Here is a 12,496-nt window from a genome sequence, read left to right as displayed (position 1 = left end):
TAGGATTCTAGTGAGTTTTCAGGTTATTTCAGTTGAATTCCACCAAATCAATATTAATTTGAGAACAAACATATATCGTTGGGTATTTTCGATGTTTCGTATAAAAAGATCAAATAGTAGAAGAGGAGGCTTCATATATTCACCTTGTCCATTGCTTAATTAAAGAAACAAAGCCTTAATGATATGTTTGAGTTGGGTGATCATCTAGTGTTTTAAAGACATTGCAAATGCCTCCAGAGCCCAGAGTCTATTCTCTAGATCCTCTAAAGTCCATCATACGATCCTAGCTCTGAAGCTGACAGGGAACTTAGAGACTATCCAGTCCAAACTTTTCATTTTCTAGAGGAGGACCTGAGGTCCAGAGAGATTAGCTCTAACCAAGTGACTCACCTACCTTCTTTTTTCAATCATATATTCCTTGGATAGCATACTTTTTATAACTTCTTCAGATTTCCTTTTGAAAAATGTCATAGAGCCTATGACTCCCACTGTTCATCTCACCTTTTGGGTAATCTCCAACTTTATTTCCTTGGAGACTATACTATTCCATGACTTATAGCTATAAAATGTCACAAAAGAATACTGGTCTTGAAAAGGACATTTCTTTCAAAGAGAAGTTTGGGATTATTTAGAGAACTTACTTGGACTTTACTAAAGGCAAACCAGCCCAATCTTCCTACTGTTCCTAGCTGAGCCTAACTCATATGTATCTGTCCAAGATAGATATACTGATGGATAAATTCAATAAGTTTTCTATCCAACTGTACATCAAAGTCTGGACTATAGGTATTCTTCATCCACTTGATTTTTCACGTATGAATAGTTAGGCCTAGTTCTCCTGAGTGATTATTAATCTCATTTAGGAAAGTCTACAAACTTCTTTGACTGGCTTGACACCTGTCAGTCCAATGTCACACCATAACAGGAGCATCTGGAGGAACTCATCATCTATGATGGGGATCCCTCTTTGTCTTGAATTTTGTGCTGGGATACTTCATAATGATACCAAACCCCTTTAGTGAGTACATCTCACCATGTATAACACCTTCGTGATTCTTACCTTAAAGGAAAGTATACATGACATATGGGGGGGGGGTTGGGTAGCCTATAAGTCTTTAGCCTCTCTTAGTCCTTCTGAACCTTATGTTCTATCAGATATTTTCTCTACCTTCACCTAAGCCCATCTTTGCATGAAAGTCACTATGTATCAGTCTATATGGCAACCTAATTTGGAAGATCCTATTGAGATGTTCCTGGCTTTTTCTTTTGTATCATACGATGGTGCCAAAATGGCATTTTCCATGCACAATCTCATTGCACATACGTGTCATATGCCCTGCAATATGAGATAATCAGATATTCCACAAAGTGATATTTCTTATTGCCTTTGGATACATGAAAAACCCCACTCTGGCACATCCTTTACCTTTCTAAGAAGAACTGGAGCCTTTTTCCATTTAGCTGCAATTTCTTTTTTTCTTCTGGTTTCATTTCTACAAAGAATGCAAAGAAGAATATAATTCAGTTCCTCACTGGGCACACTCACATTTAGAGTAACAACAGTTCAAGTAAAAACGGTGTGATGCTTACTATCACTGCCCCCTTTCCCACCTCGCTGCCAACACAGAAGCTGGCCACACAAACCTGAAGGCTCTTTGATATTTTCCTTTGCTGAATGGGTTAACATACCCGAAGAATTCGTCACCAAATGGCCAGCCTCCGCATACTAAGCTAGGTTGGTGCTTGGAAAGCAATTTGGTCAGTTGTTGAGACCAGACTCAAAGTCTTTTGACCCGATATCAGATCTCGGACTCCACCAGCAGAGCCTTTGAAAAACCAGGGTCCTCTCCATGCCAACAGCAGTCACTGAAATAGTCCTCTGTGAAGAGAAAAAAAGGCTGGTGAGCATCGCTAAAGCCACCGATTGAATTGGTCTCCTGAAAGAGTCACGTCGACCAGCTTCAACTTGAAGCTCTGAGGAGGTGAATTTAGCTAAGCTCACTCAGCCAGTACGTGTCAGAGGCAGGACTTGAACTGATGTTTTCCTGACTCCAAGGCCAGTTGCCTTGCTATATGTTCATATATGTATACTTTAATATAGTTGTCCTTTTTAACCTGTATGAAGGTAAAGGATGACATGAAGCTGTGTGGCTATCTGAGCTAATCTGTATATAGACAAAGAATATATATATATACGACAAATTAAGCAACAGTACGAGAGTTGTTAAAAGGCAGCGTATAATTCAGCTGCAACAAAGTGGAAGAAGTTCCAGGAAGTAGAAGAAAGAAATTGGTCAGAAAGAAGGGATATTTAAATAGGACCTTGAAGGAAAAGCTATATTTTGGGAAGTTAAAAGTTAGGGGACAGAAAGAACAGTGTGGAAAAAAATTGGAAAATATGTTCAGAGGATGGCAGTGAGGATCATAAAGTTTTAAATAGATGGGACCTTAGGGATATATCTTCTAGTCAAATCCTCTCATTTTACAGGTAAGGAAAGTGAAGCCCAGAGAGGTGAAGTGACTTGTCTGAGGTCTCACAGACAGTAAGAAGAAGAGACAGGATTTGAACTCGGGTTCTCTGACTCGAAATCCTATGGTTTTTCCACTATACCACACTGCCTTTATATAAATTTGTTTCCCCAACAAGCCCCCTCTTTAGTGGTGACCTAACATAATCTTCTTTTAGCAGTTTATGGGGTGTTCAGAGAAGACAAGAGCCTTTGGTGGGAGGGCTTGCCAAGCCCTTGTCTGGGCTGCTCATCTACCTTTGGTGTCTACCTTTAACCGAACTCTCACCTCTGGCTCCAAGAACCAATAGCATGCCCAGTAGCCATACCCTAGTAAAACCTTCTTATTAGATGGACACGATAGAAATTTAGGGTTAGAAATGTAGGGTTAGGGCTAGAAATCAGCACAAATTTAGTGTTAGGGTTAAATTCATGTTAATTTCTAACCCTAAATTTGTGCCAGGTTGAAGGTAACCAGTAGGCCACCAACTCATCAGTGAGTTAGGGAGTATCTACCCTGAGCATGTGAAGACTTCTCTCAGTGGAATGGGTAGATGAGGATAATTTATTCCAATGGCCACAAAGGTGGCTGAAGCAGGCACTGTGGAGTGCTTAGAGCTTGGTCAAATGTGGAAGACGCCAAGGTCATCTCTCCATCCTGAGCCATAGCCAGTTGTCCTGACTTTTGGCTTGCCACTGGAATAGATGACTCTGGAAGAGAGTGAGGCTGACCACTGTGCCCTTCTGCCTCACTTAAATCCAATTTATACATGAGTCAAGATGTCATTGGTCTTCTTCAAAAACAAAGAAGGAAAGAATAACAACTTTTTTATCCCTCACAATAATTCCTAACAAAGAACTATGAAGAAAATATATGCTTAAGAAAAGCATGCACACTCACTCGGATTTGGATTTGATTAATCTGATAGTTTCCTGTAGTCTCAATCAGATAAAGATGTTTCACTGGAAAGGGTTCACATTCATTTCCTGTGTTTCCTCATCTCCCACTCTCTTCTCAATTCTTTGCAGTCTAGCTTCCAGCTCCACCACTCAATTCAAATGGATTCCTCCTAGGCTATAAGCAAATTCTTTAGTGTTAAATCCAGTGGCCTTGTCTCTTTCCTTATCCTATTTGATCTCTCTGCAGTTTCTCATGCTCTTGACTATCCCTTCCTTCTGGATATCTTTTTTTTTCCCACTTAGTCTCTGTGACACTCTTTGTTCTATTATCTTCTGTTCAATCCTTCTTAGTATTCTCTACTGGCTCTTCCACCTCCTACCTGGGTTCACAACCCTGGAATTGTTGACTCTTCCCTCTCCTTCCACTCACAAAGCCACTCAGTTACTAATTCTATTCAGTTCTACCTCCATAACATCTCTGTCATTTGTGCCCTTCTCTCAACTCCCATAGCTTCTGTCCTCCTTGAAACTCTTATCCTTCCTTTCCTGGACTATTGTAATAACCTCTGTCTTCTTTTAAAAAACTTTTATTCTAACATTCATATTTTTTTAAATTTGAGCTCTAAATTCTCTCCCTCCCACCCCTGCTCTATCATTCAGACTCACCAGTTTTTTCTCTGGAGTTTTTTTCATCATTTTTCATCATGTTTGGAAATATCTTGGATCATTGTATTGATCAGAATAGCTGAGTCATTCACAATGGATCAGTGTATAATGCTGCTGCTCTTGTGTACCAGGTTCTCCTGGTCCTCCTCACTTCACTTGCATCAGTTCATATATGTTTTCACAGGTTTTTCTGAAAGCATCCTGTTCATCATTTCTTATAGTAAAATAGTATCCCATCACCATCATGTGCTATAACTTGCTCAGGCATTCTCCTGTTTGATGGGCCTCCCCTCTACTTCCAATTCTTTGCTACCACAAAAAGAGCTGCTAGAAATAGTTTTGTGATATGGATCCTTTTCCTTTTTTAAAATTTCTTTGGGATAATATCTAGTAGTAGTATTGTTACATCAAAGGGACAATAATCTTTTTTCCAAAACCCTCACCTTCTGTCTTGTAATCAATACTGTGTATTGGCTCCAGGGCAGAAGAGCGGTAAGGGCTAGGCAATGGGGGTGAAGTGAGTCACCCAGGGTCACCCAGCTAGGAAGTGTCTGAGGTCAGATTTGAACCCAGGACCTCCTGTCTCTAGGCCTGGCTCTCCATACACTGAGCTACCCAGCTGCCCCCTACAGTAATCTAAGTGGTCCCTTGCCTCCATTTTCTCTTCTTTCCAATACATGTAGTCAAATCACTTCATTGTATGGATGATGATACTGCGGCACAATGGGTTGAAGGGAATTTCCAAAGGTCACCCAGTGGCAGAACCAAGACACATGAATCCCTGATCTTTGGATTCCAAATCCAGGGCTCTGTCCATTCTACTGTAATACCTCACCCCATTGACCACTGTGGTCTCAGCAAAGGACTTAGTTAGGGGATTATTTAGAGGCCAGAAAGCTACAAGAGAGAAGATTGTAGAGGTGGGTCTCAAATACTGGGATCAAAAGTTTTTTCTTTACATTGTAGGTAATGGGGAAGCATCAAAACTTTTTAAGCACAGCCGTGATGTCATGAAAGGAGTGTATTAAGAGCATAAAGTTGATGACTATGTGCTAGTTTGATTGGATAGGTTGGTGGGAAACCTGGGAGATCATTGTGATGGATTTATGTGTAATTCAGTGAAGATGGGCAAGTTGTATGTTTTCTTAAACTTTGTGAAAGATGGGAGGTACTCAGATGGGCACAAATCTTGCAGATGGCATAATATCAGAGTTTTCTTTCGGTCCTATTTTTAAGGTTTTATAAAGTAAAAACTAGGATCACCCTCAAAAAGTAACCAATTCATGTAGTATAGGAGGGGACCCCTCTCTCCCAAACATCTATAGCTTTAGAGTTTCCAATATTGGCAGTGTGTGATACATTTTGGAAGCATCACAGCATTGCTCTAATTGATGTGCCCATCACATCCTGTCATCTTGTATGAGAAGTTACGGTACAATGTGCACTTCAATATGAAGTACTCTTTGTCATGGTGCCAGAAGAAAGAACAGTGTTAGTAAAAAAGGTGGGCAGAAGACTCAAAGGGAAGCCAAGGGCCCAAGAGCCTTTTGTAGGTTCTTCTATCAAAATATAAGCAAGATGAGTGGTGGTAAGGGAAGAAGGAAGGGGCAAGAGAGTTATAGGAGTCACCTACTAGAGAAGGAATGCCAAAGAAGAAGGGTGTTCACAACACCTCAAGATGTGGCCAAACTGGTGGGAGCAGTAGATTTTCCTCAGCCCTGTATTAGTTCCATTTTGGTTCTCTCATCCAGAATGCTTATATTGTAACTAATAAATATTGGGGGGTGGGGGGCTATGGGGAACTCCTGGTTTGCAAATTCTGTTTACCAACATAGATCTCAGCAAGCAACCAGAACTTGTCACCTTAAGGAGTTGTGTGGGGCTCCTGATCAAATAGGTATTATATATGTATGAGAACTGGGACTCGAATCCCAGTCTTCCCTATTCTAAGACCTCCCATCTCTCCATTCTGTTGACATGCTACTCCTCAACAATAATAATTACTGATGTTTGTATAAAGTGCTTTCCATATATTATCTCATAGCTGGGCCTCCCAACCATTCTGTTAGGTGGGTATTATGGGCATTATGATCTCCATTTTATAGTAAAGAAAGCTGAGGGTCCGAGAAATTAAGTGACTTTCAGAGAAAGATATTGGACCCTTTGTTTTAAGAATACATAAGACCTGGAGTAGTTAGGTACTGCAGTGGATAGAACTCCAGGCCTAGAGTCAGAAGGACCTACTTCAAATCTAGCCTGAGACACTTCCCAACTGGGTGACCCTGGGCAAATTTCTTACCCCCCCCCATTGCCTAGCCCTTGTTGCTTTTCTATCTTAGAACTGATACTAAGACAGAAGGGAAGGGTTTAAAAAATACATGGGTGCCAAGACTTCCTTCTAACTTCTCGTTGCTCACAATGGCTCAGAATTTCTGAAATTTATAGTTGTGGGAAACTTGAGGACTTCTCCCCCAAGGACGGTGAGAATCATTGAATCTTCTAAAACAAAAAATAAAGACATCTCAAACTCACAACCTAAAGTAGCCGTACTTAAACCTTTTTAAATTTTAAAGTGGTAGGCTCACGGGCAGCTAGGTAGCACAGTAGATAGAGCTCCAGGCCTGGAGTTGCAAGGACCTGGATTCCAATCTGGCCTCAGACACTTCCTAGCTGTATGACCCTGGGCAAGCCACTTCACCCCCATTGCCTAGCCCTTACTTCTCTTCTGTCTTAGAACTGATGCTAAGACAGAAGGTAAGGGTTTAAAAAAAGTGGTTGAAAGGTCTCTTTCTGATGAGAACATACAGTCATTTAAGTATGAGATTTGCAATTTGCAGAAGCCAATATATGACATCAAATGAAGTTTTCGTATGGAAGCAGACATAACTAAAGTCAGGCTCTAGCTAGTGGAATATATAAGTCATATTGCCATAAGGGAGGAGAAGAAGGAAAAGTCATGTTGTGACATAAGTGTAAATTCAGATACAGAATTCTGAAAGGAAAACAAATTCAGAATCTGGTCTTAGAGCTGACACTAAAAGCACAGACTTTTTACAGCCTGGATAAATGTTTACATTATGGTACAGGTAGACAGTGTCAATATTCAGCACCATGCACGCTTGAAGTACACATCTTAATTCTGTAATACTGGGGAAAGCATATTAGTTTAACTTATGTGTGAGTCTCCGACAGGGTTTGCATTGTGCTTCCTCTTTTAATACAAACACTTTTAGTGGTGCATAGTGTTTGAATTTGTTTGTCCTAGTCTTGGTATTTTAACACTATAAGTGCAATGTGGTTTGCACACAGTAACTGTCTGTCAATATTTGTCGAATGGATGGATGGATGGATGGATGCATGCATGGATGGGGAATTGGGTGGAGTAACAAGCAGTTCTTCCAGTCACTCAAATCTTCACACAGTGATACTTTGAACTAGGTGATCCCAGGCAGAATCCTATCTAAAGGTGAATAATAAGAGATTTCTAAAATGATGCCCACTTATATTTGGTACTTTTAACTTCTTTGCAGAGATTTTCCACGCCAGGAGTCCCAATGTCAAACTACGTGCCAAGGGGAAAACAACAAACTGGATACCTAAATGTCGAGAGGCCACAAATGCCTTTTAAATTAGGAAAGGTCCAAATCAGACCTACCTATTAGAGAATTGTCTATGGAAAGGAAATTGGGGAGGCATTTATAAAATCAGGTCTGGGGACTGAGAAAAGGATGGCTTGATTGCCCCCGATGAATGCTATGTGCCTAGTGATTTAGTTATGTTCATTGATATTACTAAAATCAACCACCCTCTGAAATTTAAAGACATTCATCAGTTTATTCCATTTCTAGAATCTTTTTCTGATACAATCATTGTGCCTAAATCATGGTGCCTGGGTTTCAGATTTTAACTGAGATTCTTGTCCAAGCACTGGTACAGCTCAGAGATTCTGTGATTCTGGGGTAGCTTCTTCTTAATCTTTCAAAGTTGAGAACCATAACCATAGGCTTACCTTCTGCAAATTGAGCTGACTCTCGGCTTCAACTTTGTCCTTATCCAAGTTTCTTTCACACTCGTGGATTCTCAGTCATGTTTGACATTGCTTTGTACACTTTCCTGCCTTCTCTCTTATTTCAAAGCATCTTTACATTTTCCCTGCTTTCTCCACTCCTCTTGTCCCTTGATTCCCTGTATCCATTTTCATTAATCTAAAAGAAATGATGAAAAGCTGCTATCTCCATACTTTATCAGAACTCGGTCTTCCTGAGCTATGTGAAGTATCCAATGAAAAAGATCATTCCAGGGGCCTTGAGATTATTGAACGCTGTTAAGTCACAAAATAAATTGGGGAAATTGCATACAAACAAAACTGTAAGTACTCTCAATTTAATTCGAAATTTGTCATTTGCCCAAATGCTGAATTCTTCGTATTAATGGTTCGTATGGTTACCAAATGCCAGCAGTTTGCAGAGAGATCAGCTCAGGGGTTCTGGTTAGCCCCTGCTCTTTGGTCACTCAGCTGCCTTAGCTTTAAATCAGCATAACTCACTGTTGCCTTCTCAAAGAGTATCTTGTTGTCCCTTCTACTCCTAAGGTCTATAAGCTGTGGGAAAGGACCCACCATTGGTGACTGCAAGAGAAAAATATCCTGGGATCTCTTCCTTTAAAGTCCTAATCACATAATCATTTTCTGGGACTTTTAACTAGACTGAGGCCATCTTGGCTGACCTTATTTATACCTCTAAGAACTATTTGTACTTTTTGTTCTAGGATAAAAAATAAAGCACCATTTGCTACCTAAGGCCAAATTCAAACCAGGTCAATGCCTACCAACTGTGCTCTCTTCAGCCTTTTCGCACATGCTGAGAGAACTACACAGTCACATCATTACTGCCTCCACATCCACCATCATTAAGGAACATTCATTGTACACTTTGAGCTGTCTGAAGCTCAGGGGAGATTACGCAGTATAAACAGACCGAACATGGGCCTTCCCATATTGGGGATCCGATAACCATTATTTCAACAGTAGGGGTTAGGGCCTTGGCCTGTGTGGGGGGCTCCTGGTGAGGAACTCTCTCTCCCCCAAGACTGAATGGCCTCCTTTCTACAACTCAGGAGCTGTCTAGAACAACACTGAGAGAGGAAGGGACTTGACCAGTGGCACAGGCAGCATGAGTAGGAGGCAGGCCTTTAACTCAGGTCTTGCTGGCCTTGAGGCTAGCTTTTTATCCACTAAGAACAGTGCCTGGAGCTTTGACATTTTTCCTTATACTGAGCTCATGCTTAATGTGTGACCATTTTAAAAGAGGAGGAAGTACTTTTTCTGCATGGTTTGGTTTTGAATTAGTCCCTTTTGTCTAAACAGACACTTTAAGTCTCCTTTCACATCTTGGCTAACCGCAGGCCCAGCAGCTGCAGAGTCCATCAAGCTCCCCTTTGCCTCCTCAGGTCCATTTTTTGTTCAGGCTTAATCCAGGATGAAGAAAAGAATTCACTTCCTTATATCACTAAAGGGATCTCTGAAGCAAAGAATGTCAGAGTTGGAAGAGATACTTGCTGCTATTCGAAAAGTGACATGAGGGAATCACCAGTAGGAGGCAGGGTGAAGCACCTCATTTTCCAACCCAGGATTCTAGGATCAGAGTGCTTCAGAGTGGTAATCAGCTCTTCAATTAGTGATTCCAATTCCAAGGGGACACCAGGAACATTCAGACACACACCAGACGTATTCGTGATGCTCCATGCAAAGTAACTATTGTTAGGATTCCAGATTTCAACAGGGACTTGGGGTTCTGAATTATTAGAGTACAAAATGACTATTGAACTGCTACTTATCAAGCATGTACTATGGGGCTAACACAATACTAGCTAGCCTCAGAAGAAGACAACATGCCAGTCAACTTTAAATCTTCCTTTGTGTTTTGATTTAAGAAAGAAAAAAAGGAAATCGCTTTTTCAATGACAGCATGGTTCCATGAGAACACTTAATTTGGAGCCTGATGCTCTCTGTTCAAGCCCCATTCTGCCATTTATTTCCTGTGTCATCTCTCTGGGACTCAGTCTTCCACTGGGAAAAGGAGGGATTCCATTAGATGACCTCAGAAGTTCCTTCTAGCTCTAAATATGAGCTCCTATGAGCTCTTAATTTCTATCATTTGCCTGATTTCCCTGTTGTCTTTCAGGATAAATATGGTAAAGGTACCCTAGCAATTAAGTAATGGAAGGATGCATGGCCCAGGTACCCAAAATAGGCAGTTTTAGAGATCATCAGTTCCAAACTCTTTCTTTTACAGATGAGGAAACTGAACCTCAGAGAAGTGACAGTTCCCTATCCAGGCCACATTCCAATATACCATACAGTTTCACTAGCTTTTCATCTTTTTTGCAGTCAGAATATTTTTTTAAATTTAATATTAAAATTTTTTTACCAATTACATGTAATAACAAATTTCCACATAAGTTTTCCCAAGTTATATGATCCAAACTGTCTCCCTCTTTCCTTCCTTTCCCTCTCCTGGAGCTGGAAAACAATTCAATTCGGGTTATACATGGATTATCACACAAAACATATTTCCATATTGTTCATTTTTATAAGTGAATAATCTTATAAAACCAACCCCCCCAAACATATACCCAACAAACAGGAGAAAAATCATCTGCTTTCATCTGCATTGCCCTACTCCAACAGTTCTTTCTCTGGCCGTAGGTTGCATTCTTTGTCATAAATCCCTCAGAACTGTCCTGGATCATCATATTGCTGAGAGTGCCTAAGTCTATCAGGTCATGTATGTCTTTTGAGCTCTTTCTAAAATCATCCTGTTCACCATTCCTTACAGCACAATAGTAATCCATCACTATCATATACCACAATTTGTTCAGCCATTCCCCAGTTGATGGACATCCCTTTAATTCCCAATTCTTTGCCACCACAACAAGAGCAGCTATAAATATTTTTGTACAAACAGATCCTTTCCCATTTTTTTATCTCTGTGGGATCCCGACCTAGTAGTGGTATAACTGAATCAAAGGGATTGCATTGTTTGATAGTCCTTTGGCCATAATTCCAAATTGTCCTTGAGAATGGTTGGATCAATTCACAACTCCACCATGCATTCATTAGTGGCCCAATTTTGCCCATATCCCCTCCAACTTTTGTCATTCTTCTTTACTGACATATTGGCCAATCTGATAGATGTGTACCTCAGAGTTGTTTTAATTTGTGTTTCTCTAATCAAGAGGGATTTAGAACATTTTTATATGATTATTGGTAGCTTTTATTTCTTTATCTGATAATTTGTAGTCTTATAAATTTGACTCAGTTCTTCATATATTTGAGAATTGAGACCCTTATCAAAGAAATTTATTATAAAAATTTTTTCTCAATGTTTTGCTTCCCTTCTAATCTTGGTTGCATTGGTTTTGTTTGTATACAAGCTTTTTAATTTAATATAATCAAAATTACTCACTTTACATCTTGTAATGTTCTCTGTCTCTTGTTTGATCATAAATTCTTCCCTTCTCCACAGATCTGACAGGTAAACTATTCTATGTTCCCCTACTTTACTCATAATATCACTCTTTGTATCCAAATCTCATACCCATTTTGACCTTATCTTGGTATAGGGTGTGAGATGTTGATCTAAACCTAATTTTCCCATGCTGTTTTCCAATTTTCCCAGCAGGTTTTGTCAAATAGTGAGTTCTTGTCCCCAAAGCTGGGATCTTTGGGTTTATCATAGACTGTCTTGCTGAGGTCACTTACCTTCCTTCTGTCTCTTAGCCAGTACTATATTGTTTTGATGATCAGTGCTTTGTAGTACAGTTTAAGATCTGGTGCTACTAGGCCCCCATCCTTCACATTTTTTTTTCATTTGTTCCATTGATATTTTTTCTAATTCTATAAAAACTTTTTTGGTAGTTTGACTGATATGGCACTGAATAAATAAATTAATTTTGGTAGTGCTGTCATTTTTATCATATTAGCCTGGCCTACCCATGAGAGTCAGAGTGCTTTTTACAATTTTTTCAGAGCACAGACTCCTTCCTTGTTACAGCACTGAAATTAACCCTTGGTATAAGAGAGAAGTATTATCTCCATTTTACTGAAAAAGAAATGGAAACCTAATGTTTCAAAGTAATTTTGCCCTCTGAATGAGACCCGAAAATCCTGGCCTCATTTTTCACTCTTACCATAGATGGACAAGAAATACAAAACTGGCTTAAATAAAAGGCTTCTCTCATTAGCAAATACAGTCAGTTTTAACAGAGATGTGCCTCAGCTTCTCTAACTGTAAAATGTTCTTGAGGCCTGCCCTTCCTTACCTGCTGGGGGTGTTGTAAGACTGGAAAAATGTTCTTTGAACTCTTGAGAACAGAGATGCTTCATCACCAAGGAATTGGAGGAGCAGCTGCAGCAAGCTATG

General features: G+C 40.0%; 1 protein-coding gene across 9 annotated transcripts in view; it reads left to right on the top strand.

Moving 5' to 3' along the window:
- The window catches only part of ZNF711 (zinc finger protein 711), a 117,030-nt gene that overhangs the window by 53,673 nt on the left and 50,861 nt on the right, over window positions 1-12,496 (top strand). The gene's annotated exons all lie outside the window — the stretch shown is intronic.

This window comes from Monodelphis domestica, chromosome X (assembly GCF_027887165.1).
Source record: "Monodelphis domestica isolate mMonDom1 chromosome X, mMonDom1.pri, whole genome shotgun sequence".
Lineage (NCBI taxonomy): Eukaryota > Metazoa > Chordata > Mammalia > Didelphimorphia > Didelphidae > Monodelphis > Monodelphis domestica.
This window is presented reverse-complemented; position numbering and strand designations above follow the sequence as displayed.